The 15,264-nt window shown below is 36.8% G+C and overlaps 1 long non-coding RNA gene across 1 annotated transcript in view; it reads right to left on the bottom strand.

Annotated features, from left to right (window-relative positions):
• Window positions 1–1,002: 1,002 nt before the first annotated feature.
• The window catches only part of LOC127553893 (uncharacterized), a 77,061-nt gene continuing 62,799 nt past the window's right edge, over window positions 1,003–15,264 (bottom strand). The window contains exon 4 of the long non-coding RNA XR_007951838.1: window positions 1,003–1,086. This is a non-coding gene — a long non-coding RNA (uncharacterized LOC127553893). The remainder of the gene's footprint in view (window positions 1,087–15,264) is intronic.

The raw sequence follows: 15,264 nt of genomic DNA, 5'->3' as shown, positions 1-15,264 counted from the left end.
GAGAGAGAAATAATAGCTATCTTACCTCTACAGGAAACAACTAGGGTAGTATAGTAGATAGAGCATAAGGAATGGAATCAGGAAGATCTGAGTTAAAATTTTATCTCAGATACTTAATAGCTATGAGATTCTGGACAAATCATCTAACCCCTATTTGCCTCAATTCCTCTTCTGTAAAATAAAGATTAGTTAGAGAGGGGAAAAAAGGAAAACTACTCTAGTATCTTTGCTAAGAAAAACACGTGGGCAAAGGTCTATGGGTCACATAGTGTTGGATATAACTGGACAATTAGTACCTATATATGTTTCATCCTTAGGTACTTATATAGGAGCTGGGACTTTGTTATCTACATTTGAAAAAATCTAGATATGAATCAATTGTAAGTTATACATGGATGTTTCTGGAATCATTCCAGATAGAGGCAAGGAGCCAGAGAAAAACAATGACCAGGGATCAGAATCTCTGACTGAATCCTGTCTCTGTGGGCCCAGAAACTTTGGGACTATGGGTTACACTAATGTAAAGTGGTAAAGAACATACTCAAGATAGGTGAAGTAACACTTTATCAAAAAACTAATCTTGTAAAGGAATGATTAACACATGTTAAGGAGATATAAGATGAATTGGGTAGAGATTTCCCAAATTCTTCCCAAATATACTTGCTGTATATGTATATGTATATGTGTGTATATATATATATAATATATATACATATATATGTATATGTATATGTACATGTATATGTGTGTGTATATATAAGATTTAACTTTCTAATTATATTTACTTAAGCTAAGATAAGCTTAAAATAGCAAACCTATCTCTTGAAGGGGGTTTGTTGTTTGACCTTCATTCTTCAAGAGGACCATGCATCAAGGAGACATACAAGTGAGTTGAGTTTGAACGAGTATAAAATCACCAGCCTCACTTTCTTCTCTTGGAGTGGGGGAAGAGAGGAAAAATAACCTGAATTTTAAATTCCATCACTAATAATCCATTTAATCAGCAGCTCCTTTATGTCCTTGACATTTTCTTGCCTACTTTGAGTGGGATGCAATATTTCAACATTTTCATCTGTAATATTTTTTCTGAAAAATAAAAAAAAATCTCTGTTTGGAAATTATTGTACATGCTGATTTTGTTCACTCCCAGACTGGGGATATAAGTTCCTTCTCCCTCTCTCTGTTCCTTCTTCCTCAAGGATTTCTGGAACTCACTTTCAGCTCAACCTCAAAGCAAAAAGATTTATTTCTCCTGAAAAAAAAAAGTTTAGGGTTTCTGCCTAAGTTCTGCCTAAGCTTTGAGTAAATTAATGTGATTCAAAGAATGGCATACTGCTCCTTAGATTTTTTAAATTGTCTAGAAATCTATTTAGGAGAAAGTTCTCAGAAAAGTCACCATTCTGTAGGTAGGTAGAAGAGGGAGATTTAGATTTTTTGACTCAGTTTTCATCCACTTGAAACATGATAGCTATTAGTCATCTGTAAAGACAATGGAAGTGGGTTATTCCTTTATTTATCATAGTTCATGTGAGTGTATAATAATGTCATTAACAACTCCATTCTCAACTTTTTATCCTTCCAATTTAAATTCTGCTGGGGTAGTTCTTACCAAAAAAATTCTTGCATAACTTGACCATCTTATATCACATTTTATGAATGATTATGATATATTTCCTAAGATCACTGTTAATTTGAAATAACCTCCTAGGCTCAAAATATTTTTGCAAATATACCCCCCATTCCCCCATACAAACACATACACATGTATGTTTATTAACAATGACAAAAGCAGACCCAAGTTGAGCTCCTTCTAGCCTTCATAGTAGATGAGTAGAGGGTACTTAACAAATGTCCTTGTAAGCCCTTGACCAGCTATTCTTTCTTATTCAGGTTTTTCCCTGACTCTAGAGCAGAAAACCTGTTCTCAGGATCAGAGAAAAAAGTTGATGATGGATAGTTTACCATTTTAAAGGAGAAGATTCAATCAATTAATCAACAACATTCATTAAATATTTACTAGTTCCAAACATTTTTCTAGGTTCTGGGAATCCAAATTTAACTGTGAACTTCTTTTAGACTTTGACAAATTTGCCAGATTATAGGAGACAATTAACAAAGACAATGAGATATGCATTACATTCAGAATGCATTTGCATTTGTACTTTATGAAGAATCAACTGTTTTCAGATTCTGTGCAGATGACTTTGAACCTTGTAAGAAATAAGACCTTGAGTAACATCATTTACACCTTGTATTGATGTGAGACTTTGAATAGATAATTTTCTTATGAAAGTTCAAGAAAGCATCTTAGTAGACAGCTGAAACAAATCAACTTCAGTTTATAGATTACTTTTTACAATTTTCTACCCATTTATTTGCAGGCCTAACAGGAAGGATTTAAAGTACTTAAAACTGCTGAATTCTGAGCTACTAACTTCTCCCATAAGGGAACAACAATATTCTAGATGAAGATTGTAGCTAAACCAAAAATTGAAGATATTGGAGTCTATAGTCTCCAGTAAGGAGTAACCCCAAGACATGCAGAAAAGAGACCCATATAGAAGAAACTCAATACATCCTAAGGAGCAAGCTGTTTATAGCAATGAGCAACTTGTGAAGAACAATTGCTGTATACATCAGGAAGTAGCACAAGGATATAACAAGACAAAAATTTTAAATCTCAGATTCTTACAATAGTGGAGGGGTAAATGACTTGACCACATGTTGAAAGAGGGTGCCTTAACTTATAGGAAATGTTTTTCTAACCACTGTTCTTACTATGCTATCTCAGTACATGCCTTTGCTTTAAGTTGATTTATCTATTGGCAGATTACTCAATACAAGTACACTAATGAGGACTAATAAACTGAGTTATGACCCTGGATCTATGAGATAACCCAGAAGTCAGAAAAATAGTCATTTCTTTAGAGATCCAAGTCAAAAATATTTGAGTGCTAGTTTGGGGAGATGGTATAAAAATCCAAGATATAAAAATAAAGAAAGGAAGGAGGGAAGGAGGAAGGAAGGAAGGAAGGAAGGAAGAAAGAAAGGAAGGAAGGAAGGAAGGAAGGAAGGAAGGAAGGAAGGAAGGAGGAAGGAAGGAAGGAAGGAAGGAAGGAAGGAAGGAAGGAAGGAAGGAAGGAAGGAAGGAAGGAAGGAAGGAGGGAAGAAGGGAGGGAGGGAAGGAGGAAGGAGGGAAGGAGGGATTATACTTTCAAGGGATTTTCATTTTATCAAGAGAGGTAACATATATACATATAAGTATATATAAAATAAATACAATATAAATAAAATAAATGCAAGATTAAAGGAAGTACCACTACTATTTTGCCCTAGAGCAGAATTGCTCTCAGCCTGGCAACTAAGTGCAACACAGACCAGATTAAAATTTAAAAGGAAGATGTTTAATAGAATATATAAAAATATAAATCAAGATAGCTAATGTTAATTTGTGATTTCCTAAGTCGGTGTGTCACCAGGAATCTATTTCTTTTGAGTTTGAAAATCACTGCTCTAGGTAGTTCCACAATGCCAAGTATTCATAATAACAATGATAATAATATATGGTGATTATAGAGTGCCTGATATGTGCCAGAATTGTGCTAAGTACTTTAAAAATATCTCATGTGGCCCTCACAACAACCCTGGAAAGTAAGTATCCTCATTCCAACATGAGGACATTGAAATAAAGCTAATAAGTATTTAAGACCATATTTGAACTCCTGTCATCCTAACTCCAGGTTTAGCACCCTATACACTGTGCCACTTATTGCTTCAGTTTCTGAGACTTTCATAGAACCACAGAATAATGGAATCACAGAATTAAAGGGAACTTTAGTCACTTCCTCCAGTCTTGAAAACTCAGTCAAATTTATAGAAATAACAACCATTCTTCAATTCATAAATGGTCAAAGGATATGAACAAGCAGTTTTCAAAGTATTCAAAGTGATCTATAATCATGTGAAAAATGCTCCCAAATCATTATTGATTAAAGAAATAAAAATTGAAACAACTCTGAGCTACTATCACATAACTATCAGATTGACTAATATGACAGAAAAGGAAAATGACAAATGTTAGAGAGGATGTGGGAAAAATTAAAACATGAATGCACTGTTGGCGAAGTTGTATTTTGAAGAGCAACTTGAAACTATGACCAAAATGCTATAAAAACACGGATACCCTTTGAGCAAGCAAGACCCTACCTAGTCTGTATCCCAAAGAGAAAAAAAGCAAAAAGGAAAATATTTATAACAGCTTTTTTTTAAGTGATGGTAGAAAACTGAATATTGAGATGTCCATCAATTGGAGAATAGCTGAATAAGTCATTATACATGATTGGTAGAATATTATTATGCTCAAAGAAATGAAAAAAAAGTATCATGTTCTCAGAAAAATCTGAAAAGGCTTATATGAACTGATACAAAGTGAAATGAGGAGAACCAGGAGAACATTGTATACAATGACAGCAATATTGTATATTGATCCACTGTGAATAACTTAGTTATTCTCAGGAATACAATGATCCAAGATAATTCCAAAAAATTTGTAATGAAAAATGCTATCAATCTCCAGAGAAAGAACTGATAGAATCTGAATGCAGATCTAAGATATTTTATTTTTATTTTTCTTGGGGTTTTTTACACTGTGACTACACATGTATGACCTGTATCATATTGCTTGCATTATCAGTGGTGGTGGAAGGAAATTGAGGGAGAGAATTTGTAACGCAAAAGAATATTAAATTGTCTTTACATGTAATTGAGAAAATAAAATATTAAAGAAAAAACCTAGCTTTGTTAACAAGTTTAAATCTCTTCTTTTAATATGCCATATTTGCCATAGGTATGTTGACAAGTTGAAGTCTCTTTTTTTTAGTATACCATATTTTCCATCACTTTCCTTCAAAACAGTAAGCATTTTTAAATTGTAAAACTACAGTTGCTATCTGCAGTGATCTTTGAGCCCAAGAATATAAAATCTGTTGCTGATTCCATTTCCCCCTCTCTGTTTGCCCAGAATTAATGGGAGCAATTAAACTCTCCTCTTTCACCCTTATCACAAAACTTCTCAATTCCTCTTCACTTTCTACTACTAGAGTGGTATTATCTGCATATCTTAAATTGTTCATATTTCTCCTGAAAATCTTAATTTCACTTCTGATTTATCCAGTCTAGAATTTCACAATGTACTCTGCTTATAAGTTAAATAAAGAAGGTGACAATGTACACTTTTGTCATATTTCTTTTCAAATTTTAAATTAATTGGTTATTCCATTTTAAATTCTGTTTCTTCTTGAGATGATCTGATGCTTCCATCTATTTGAGAACTTGACACATTTTTCTGTGTGATCCTTCCAGATATACTTGTAGAGGACTAAGAGATGACACAGATTATAGTTTCAGGGTACACCAAGTAAACTGGTTTAGCTTGGCTTTTATAGAGAGAGTAGTATATGAAGGGAAGGGTAGTGAAATAAACAAATTTGGAAAGATATGTTGGGCCTGGATTGAGGAGAATGGTTTTTTGATAAAAAGATGTTTTGACTTTCATGGCAATGAAACATCCATCAACTTGGAAAGATACTGATTTCTCTTGGACTTGTTTTTGATTCTTTAAGAGACTAGGAAGCCATATTAATAGCTTGAATCTTAGCCCACTAAGCTAAACAAGACTTGAGGACAGCTTTTCCATCCTTTAGGGGGAAAGGTGTGCATACCTGTCAAGGTCACAGAAGAAAATGGAATAGCCATATAGTGAAGTATTTGCTATGATGCTCACACTTAACTTCTATTTATTTTCATTCAAATGTTTTCATATTTTCCAGTTTTCATTCTTGAATTTCCTAATATAATTCCTTGTATTTCATTTATAACAGAGGATTATGAGTGAAGATATCTACTAATGAATGTTTCATGAGTGAATTTTCTTAAAATATAATATGATGTTATTGCTTACCTTTCCTATTAATACTGTTCTTCCTAAAAAAAAAAGCTATAACCTTTTAGAGCCATATTCCAGTTAACTGAACCAACCTGTTAAGTCTTAGTAATGACTATGATGCCAATTTCTCTTTTTTGCATTGGAATATCTAGTTCAACTTACTTGACACAGATTTTGCTCACTAATGTATAGACATATCAAGTCATGGATTTTACAGTTAGCATCTTCATGAGGAAAATGACTAAGAAATTTATATCTAGTTGATTTTCAGACTTTCTGGGGAAAAGAACTTTTGAGTAGCCATTACCACAGGCTTTATTTTAACAGGTAATTTGGAACCACACCCCAAGTCCTATTCTTTTGTCATTTATGGACTTAACCAAAAAATTTCAATAACCAATATTATTAGTACAGCACAAAAGTATTTAATGATAGTAGAAATAAATCATGAACATTTTTCCTTTTCTGTTTGATCTCTTACTACTCTCCTTAAGACATTCTAACTTGAAATAAGGGTGCTCAAGTAGGAATAAGTCACTCTTGCTTCCAGAATATTTCCCTATTTCCATGCTTTACCTCTGTTTATAATGTCCCTTCCCTCAGAAAGGTTGTTTACCCCATCTCTCCATCTATTGAAAGCTTATATATCCTTCTAGGACCAGATAAAATTTAATATTCCTCATAAAGTCTTCCCTCATTCCCCAAAGTGAACATAATCTTTTTTCCTTCTTCTAAACTTTGATAGCACTTGGTTTGTATCTTTTTTCATAATACTTCTTAAACCCAACAGTATTTTGAACTTAATCCTTTAAATTAGCTGTCTCCTAATTGGGGCAATGGCATGACCCACAGAATATGCAATTAACCATGTAGAGAGTGGGTAGATGGAGAATATGCTATAGTTAATTGTGGGACATATCTCCTACATAGTCACACCTACTTTTCATCCATTTTAGCCAACACTTCCTGATTCTCTGAATGAGCCCCTAATCTTATCCTATTTATGCCAAATGTCAGCCCCTTTGGGAAGTTGTAGCCTAACCAATGACTGGGGACCCACAGAAACAACAGCAGACATTATTGAACAAATTTCTCTGCTTTGTAATGTAACTACTGCCTACTTCTTAGATAATCTTATAGCTTTGACAGGTGTTTCTCAAAAGAAAAGTTCTGCCCATAGGATAGTAACCAGTGAGAGAGAACCCTGTTTATCTTATAAATGGGATGGAGTGAGTTGTATAGGATAAACAGAATATATGGGTTGAAATCTAAATCCCATCTCTTTATATTATCTCTCTCTTCCCAATATCTACTTTTTTCTGCATCTATCAGTTATCCCATCCTTTTAGTCATCCAAGTTCACATGACATTTGTCATGATCCTTGATTCATTCAACCCATATATTCAAGCACCCACATCTTTTCTTTTTTTTTTAGAACATAATAAATAAAAGATTATTTCCATAACATAGTAAAATAATAAAAAAGATGGTTGTACATGAAACTGCAAACCGATTGTGTACAACTTGCTATTCTCTTTAAATATATAATAAAGTTATATGGAACTTTTTTTTTCTTCCCTCCCTCTGCTCTAGAGATGACTACTTTTAGGCATATATGTATATGTATACATATACATACATATATACATATATAGATGATAGATGAGAGATGAGAAATATTCAGATGTAAAATCATTCTATATATACTTCAGTAAATCAATTCTTTCTCTGGGTGTAGATTTTGTCTTCCTCCACATGTTCTTTGTAGCTAATCTAAGTTTTTTTTTTGTTGTTTTTTGTTTTTTGTTTTTTTTTTTTTTTTGTTTTTTGTTTTTTTTTTTTTTTGCTGAAGCAATTGGGGTTAAATGATTTGCCCAGGGTCACACAGCTAGGAAGCGTTAAGTGTTTGAGACCAGATTGAACTCAGGTCCTCCTGACTTCAAGGCTGGTGCTCTATCCACTGTGCCATCTAGCTGCCCTAATTTGGGTATTTTCAATTGTGAAAATGACTCGAAGTTGTTCTTAAAACAATAATGTTGTTACTATATACAGTGCTATCTTGGTCTTACTCATTTTGCTTTTCATTTTATTTTGTGCAAATCTATACATGTTTTTCTAAGATCATCAAACTCATCATTATTTATAGCACAGTAATATTCCATCATAATCACATACTACAACTTGTTTAGCCATTCCCCCAATTGACAGATATTCCTGCAATTTCTAGTTGTCACCACAAAAAGAATTACTATAAATACTTTAGAATATATAGTGTCTTTTCCTTTACCCTAATCATCTTGGAAAACAGACAAGTAGTGGCATTGCTAGACCAAAGGGTAGAGAGCATTTAATAATTTGGAATTATTCCATCTTGTTCTCCAAAATAGTTAGATAAGTTCACAATTCCACCAACAATGATTTAATGGTCCCAATTTTTCTACATCTCCTCCAATTTTTTTTTTTTTTTGCTTTCCCCTTCTATCATTTTAGCCAGTCTGAAATATATATATATATTTAAAATCTTTCAGAGTGGTTTTTTAATTTGCATTTCTGTAATTAATAATGATTTAGAGGATTTTTAAAATGACTATCAATTGTTTTTATTTAAGAGAGAGACAGAGACACAGAGAGAGAGAGAAAAGGAGAGGGAGAGAGAGATGAAGCATCTTATTCAGAGTCTGTTGCTTAAGCTGCTAGGAAACAAATAATTATCTCTGTCTTTAAAATTTCTTATAAGGGGAAGATGGAATATGCTCTTTATTTTTTCATCCTAACATTATTCCCATATGAAATAAACTGAGTGATCCTTGTGCCTAGACTCTTAAGATTCCTTTTTCATTTTGTGCTTATTTTGTGAATAGAAATGAAACAAGAATCTTGAAAGGGCCTTGAAATAGATTTCAAGGTTGGAGGTCATGAAAGATGTAAAGTTCCTGGATCTAATGAGTTCATCACCTGAGATGAAATGTCTAATGAACACTATCACAAACTGCTTTATGCTCTTAAGAGTTTTAGTATTATTCTCTCAGAAGATTTTAACAATGGAAGGGGGAGTAGAACAAGCATTCATATAGCACTTATTATAATCCACTGTGGGAAGAAAGAGGTATTAGGCTGCCTACCAAATTGAAACTCTATAGAACTGTGAAACATGGGCAGTGTAACAGCACCATGCTAAAAATCTGAATCACTCTTCCACTTGATTCGTCTTAGGAAGATTCTGAAAATCACCTGAAAGGTAATAGTGGGAGCATATTCAATATGGTGGTGGCCTCCATCTCCAAACACAATCAGGATGCCACTAAGTTTGAGGGGGGCCCAGATGAGAAAATCAGTGAGCACTGTCTTGGGAGTTCTTTCTTCAGGATGGGTCTATAATCAATACTTACCTGCCTGAGATCAAAGTCATAGGTCAGCATGTGGAATTCCTGAGTGAGAAGGATACTTGCTATGCCATAAAGATAATGAAAATTATCAAACTATATGGTGTTAAGAGTTCAAATGTTGGAGTTGGTTCTTCTCAGAGCACAGCCGGTTTAGAGGCTTGGAGCCCTTCGGATGTCTCCAAATCCAAAGGTTCTGTCCTTCAGCCTCTGCCTCTGCTTTCTTCTGCCTCCAACCAAGACAGAGATGGAAGGTCTCTCTTATCTCCCGCTGGGGAGCCCAGCCACCAACTTGCCACAGAGAGAGGGCTTCTGGCGTCCAGCCACCAACTTGCCGGGGAGAGAGGGCTTCTGGCGTAGCTCCCCTGGAATCCGTCAAAAGTGTTCTCTGCACCAGAGTCGTTCCTCTCGAGTCCAGCGTGATCAGCCAGCCAAGAGGAAAAAGTGTATTCTGGAATGGCTGTCTCGCCTTATATGTGAACCTTCTGAGAGAATGGGATTATGGGTTTTCTCCCATAGTGCTCTCTGGCCCAAAGAGCTGTAAGGTGTGGACTCCCTTGAAGTTAGAAAGTGTACTTTGTGAAGCTAGCATACTTGTGGACTCCAATGAGTAAAGGTGGGAACACAAGCCTTGTCTTGATTAGTTCTACTTAGTACCTTGTTTCAGGTTCTGGCCAAAACAACTTCTTGTAAGATTAGATCAACTCTAATTACTTAGCAGTTAGTAAGGATTCCAACATCTCCCCCTTTCTTTTGTTTTAAAACATAGGGGGTTTCTGAGGGGGTACACATAAATCCATCAATATGGGAGGCATTATACATAATTTACATGAGCACATAGCAATATAACACAGGCTAGTAGTAATGTAACAAATAACAAGAATCAATCTGAAAATTTACACATGTCCATAAGTCCTAGAAACAGTCCAATAGGATTCCATTGTCCATTAGTTCATGTGCCAGGAATCTAATAATTCTTGTGAGCACAATCAGCAACAGAACCACTCGATATTTCTTGGGTGTTCTCCTTTGTTTCAAGGGTCTGCTCCATCTTTCTGCGATGGACAAGGCGAATGCGGCTCGTAGGCACCCATCTGATTCCTTCTCCACCTGTAGAGATGCAAGCAAATCCTCTCCCCCAAGCAGTTAGCCTATCTGGTCCCTTCCATTCACTACTTTCTGGGTCTCTCCACATCACCTGGCGATTATCTAAGGATAGTGGAGCTGCTCGCACTGGACACTGCTCTTCTGGTGGGTTATAAAACCTGTCTGCTGGAGCCAGTGCATCTTTATCAAAGATTAAAAAATTAATGGTATAGAGAACTAAATTTAGAAGTTCTCTAGGGTTACCCGTGGCTCCCCCTTTCTTTTGTTTTTGGAGGAGTGTCTTAATGTCTCTGTTTCTTCTTTCTACTATTGCTTGACCTTGAGGATTGAAGGGTATGCCAGTAGTGTGTAAAATCTTATACTGTGCACAAAAGTGTTCAAAATGTTTGGAGGTATATGCCGGTCCATTATCTGTTTTTATTTCTTGTGGCACACCCATAATTGCGAATGCTTGAATGAGGAATTCAGTGACCACTCGGGTTGTCTCTTTTGCTGCTGGTATGGCAAAAGTGAATCCTGAAAAGGTGTCTACTACAACGTGGATAAAAGACAGACGACCAAAAGATTTATAATGGGTCACATCCATTTGCCAGATTTCATTGGGTCTCAAACCACGAGGATTCTTCCCTGGAGGCAGTGTAGGAGCATGGAAGGGAAGGCAAGCTGTACAGCTTTTTACTATGCTAGCATACTTGTGGACTCCAATGAGTAAAGGTGGGAACACAAGCCTTGTCTTGATTAGTTCTACTTAGTACCTTGTTTCAGGTTCTGGCCAAAACAACTTCTTGTAAGATTAGATCAACTCTAATTACTTAGCAGTTAGTGAGGATTCCAACAATATGGGAAGCCAATACAAGTGAATACAATATCAACTCATAACAAGAACTTAGATGTAGGAGCCAATATCTAGATTAGGGAATCTAGATCCTGAGATTGATGAAAAACTGTTCTATATTTTCATGTCTTTGGGGTTATCTTGCAGACTCCCAAAATTACATGGGACCCTTTATTGATTTTTTGCCTCACTCAATGCTTCTGTTATAACAATTGAAGCTACAAATGGGCAATATCTGTGTTATTGACATACCACAATATATAATGCCTTCGAGAAGGATTCTAATGGTGAACACTATGTGGTTCTGCAGCTGAGCAACTTCTGGCAGCATAGAATCCCTTGTCTCAGACAGATCAGCCATATCAGCTATTTGCTATTTGTCACCTTCACCCTCCTCTCCTGATCCTATTATATCTTGCTTGGGATCTGGGCTTCCTCCACCAGCAATACCCCTGCCAGATTCATCCCCACATCCAGTACTACCTATTGGAACCTTTCCTCCAAGAATGCCCCCAGCCTTACTTCTCCTATCTATGCCTCATGGGGTTGGAGCCCATGACACTCATCAGCAGGAATCCCTGGGGCTCAAAATCTTGGATATGGATACTCATCCCCCAATCCATTCTCACCAGGTAGAACACATCATCCTAGTATGTCTCAAATGCAGTTTACCTATTGTGGTCTGCATGACTTGGGATATCTTCATGTAAAGCCCACAAACTCAGAGACATTGCCTCTTCCACAACTACTACCGCATCATCTTGGACCCACTCCTATGGGAATATTACTTTGAGGACCCTCTTTTGAATTTTCTATGGATCACCTAAGCCCCATGCTTCCCTATGAAATGAGAGTACCTCCTCTGTTAACGTATCCCCCATGGATACAACAGTCCCCATTGATATCTACCTATGGCAACTATAGAGGACTCCTTTCTTGCCCCAAAATCTATTCTCACCTCCTAGTACTACCTTGTGATCCATTTCAGGGTCCTCTTCCTCAGTAGAGCCAAATTTCTCTACAACCTACTGCCACTATGATTGTTTTCCCCCACTGGACTTTTTCTAATTAGACTCCACTTCTTCCTCAAATACAGAGAAACTGGAGCCAATCAGGTTTCATGGGGAGCAAAGAAAGAGGAAGCTTCACTAAGAAAATTTTAGGGAACCTAGGGCAGAAAGAAGTTAGGAGTAGGGACAGGAGAGAAAACTATATCAGGGTAAAGGAAGATAATCAGGAAACTGCTATTTCATTACAGCCTCTACCATTCAGCAATCTTTGAAGTCCATTCAATCAAAATTTTCTGCCCAAGGCATATCATGGGTCTTTTGTATAATGACCCCCATGTCATTCTCTCTCCTTTCTCAAAGAGATCATCACTGAGTCACCATTCTTCCTTAATTCCCCAACTCTTACCCTAATACTAGGGAATGTCAATATCAGGGTATTCTTACTCCCCAACCTCCAAATTCCTCAGGTTTCTTAAATCCCCATATGACTTGCTTCACTCTACTTCAGTGGATGATGATGCACTGAATCTCACCATCAGCCAAAAGTGTTCTATTTACTTAATTTTTTAGAAATTCTGACATTCTTCTGTCTATAACCTCCCATCATTCATCCTCATTACCCTCCCAACAGATTATAACAGCAGTCCTAAACTAAATTACTGAATTCTGCTTCAAGTTTATTTTCATCAAATGTGTTCTTATCCTTTAATACATTTTCAGGCTATTATACCTATTCTGACTTAATTTTCCTCCTTTTCCAATCTCAATTATAAGTTTAGCCTTTTTCAACTCTATACTGTTTCCTACTCTCAAATCTCTCATCCTCATGTTCTATTGCCTAAAATATTTTGCCAAATCCCAGCCCTGTATTATTCTAACCATCTGTTTCTTTCTGTCCTACTCCAAGGCAGATGGGAAGAATGAAGTAAGTCTTTCTATTGTGCTGAATGGGTATATTATAAATTAAAATTATCCAACTTCAACTGGGCCCTCACTGCAGCATAGTCCTCTTATTACCCTGTAATTGATTACTTATCTAATTTTTCAGTTTTTCTAAAACTTCTGCTTCCTTTGGCTCCTCCATATCTCTCTCTCTCTCTCTCTCTCTCTCTCTCTCTCTCTCTCTCTCTCTCTCTCTCTCTCTCTCTCTCTCTCTCTCTCTCTCTCTCTCTCTCTCTCACACACACACACACACACACACACACACACACACACACACACCTACTCAACTTTCAATTAAGGACTTTGTCTTTTGTTTCTTTGAAACAATTAAGACCCTTTAGAGTGAATTCTCCTTTCTCACTTTTTCTTCATCTCAAAATCCCTTTGTTGTTGTTGTTGTTTTTTTATTTAATAATAACTTTACATTGACAGAATCCATGCCAGGGCAACTTCCCTACAACACCATCCCCTGCACTCGCCTCTGCCTCGATTTCCCCCCTCCACTCCCTCCCCTAGAAGGCAAGCAGTCCCACACATGTTAGACATGTTGCAGTATATCCCAGACACAATACATGTTTGCAGAACCGAACAGTTCTCCCGCTGCACAGGGAGAACTGGATTCAGAAGGCAGAAACAACCCGGGAAGAAAACCAAAAATGCAAACAGTTCACATCCATCTCCCAGTGCTCCTTCCCTGGGTGTAGCCGTCCCCGTCCATCATCTATCCATCGAAACTCAGTTAGGTCTCCTCATCAAAGAAATCCACCTCCATCAGAATACATCCTCACACAACACCATTGTCGAAGTGCACAGTGATCTCCCGGCTCCGCTCACCCCACCCAGCATCAGTCCATGCAGGTCTCTCCAAGCCTCTCTGCACTCATCCCACTGCACAACATTCACACACCACAATTCACCCAGCCACTCCCCAACTGATGGGCATCCATTTACCTTCCAATTTCTAGCCACCACAAACAGGGCTGCCACAAACACCCTGGCACACATAGGTCCCTTTCCCCTCCCCAGTATCTCCCTGGGGTACAAGCCCAGTAGTAGCACCGCTGGATCAAAGGGCATGCACATTTTGATAACCTTTTGGGCACAATTCCAGACCACCCTCCAGAATGGCTGGACTTGCTCACAACTCCACCAACAATGCATCAGCGCCCCAGCTTTCCCGCATCCCCTCCAACACCCATCATTATTTTTTCCTGTCATCCCAGCCAATCCTACAGGTGCGCAGTGCTATCTCAGAGCTGTCCCAATTTGCATTTCTCTGATCAATAGTGACCTGGAACACTCCTTCATATGAGTGGCAATAGCTTCAATTTCATCATCTGAAAATTGTCTGTTCACATCCCCTGACCATTTATCAACTGGAAAATTGCTTGGTTTCCCACAAATTAGGGTCAGTTCTCTATATATTTTGGAAATGAGGCCTTTATATAATCAAATTTTTCTATTTTGTGATCTGTAATGGTCTCTAGTTCATCTTTGGTCACAAACTTCCCTCTCCTCCACAAGTCTGAGAGATAAGCCATCCTATGTTCTAATTTATTTATAATCTCGTTCTTTATGCCTAGGTCATGGACCCATTTTGATCTTATCTTGGTATATGGTGTTAAGTGTGGGTCCTTGCCTAATTTCTGCCATACTAATTTCCAGTTATCCCAGCAGTTTTTATCAAATAATGAATTCTTTTCCCAGAAGTTAGGGGCTTTGGGTTTGTCAAACACTAGATTGCTATAGTTGACTATTCTGTCTTGTGAACCTAACCTTTTCCACTGATCCACTAATCTATTTCTTAGCCAATACCAAATGGTTTTGGTGACTGCTGCTTTATAATATAATTTTAGATCAGGTACAGCTAGGCCACCTTCATTTGATTTTTTTTCATTAATTCCCTTGAGATTCTCGACTTTTTATTGTTCCATATGAATTTTGTTGTTATTTTTTCTAGATCATTAAAATATTTTCTTGGAAATCTGATTGGTATAGCACTGAATAAATAGATTAGTTTAGGGAGTATTGTCATCTTTATT

This window comes from Antechinus flavipes, chromosome 3, assembly GCF_016432865.1.
Source record: "Antechinus flavipes isolate AdamAnt ecotype Samford, QLD, Australia chromosome 3, AdamAnt_v2, whole genome shotgun sequence".
Classification (NCBI taxonomy): domain Eukaryota; kingdom Metazoa; phylum Chordata; class Mammalia; order Dasyuromorphia; family Dasyuridae; genus Antechinus; species Antechinus flavipes.
The sequence above is the reverse complement of the archived record's forward strand: the minus strand, read 5'-3'. Positions and strand labels throughout refer to the sequence as shown.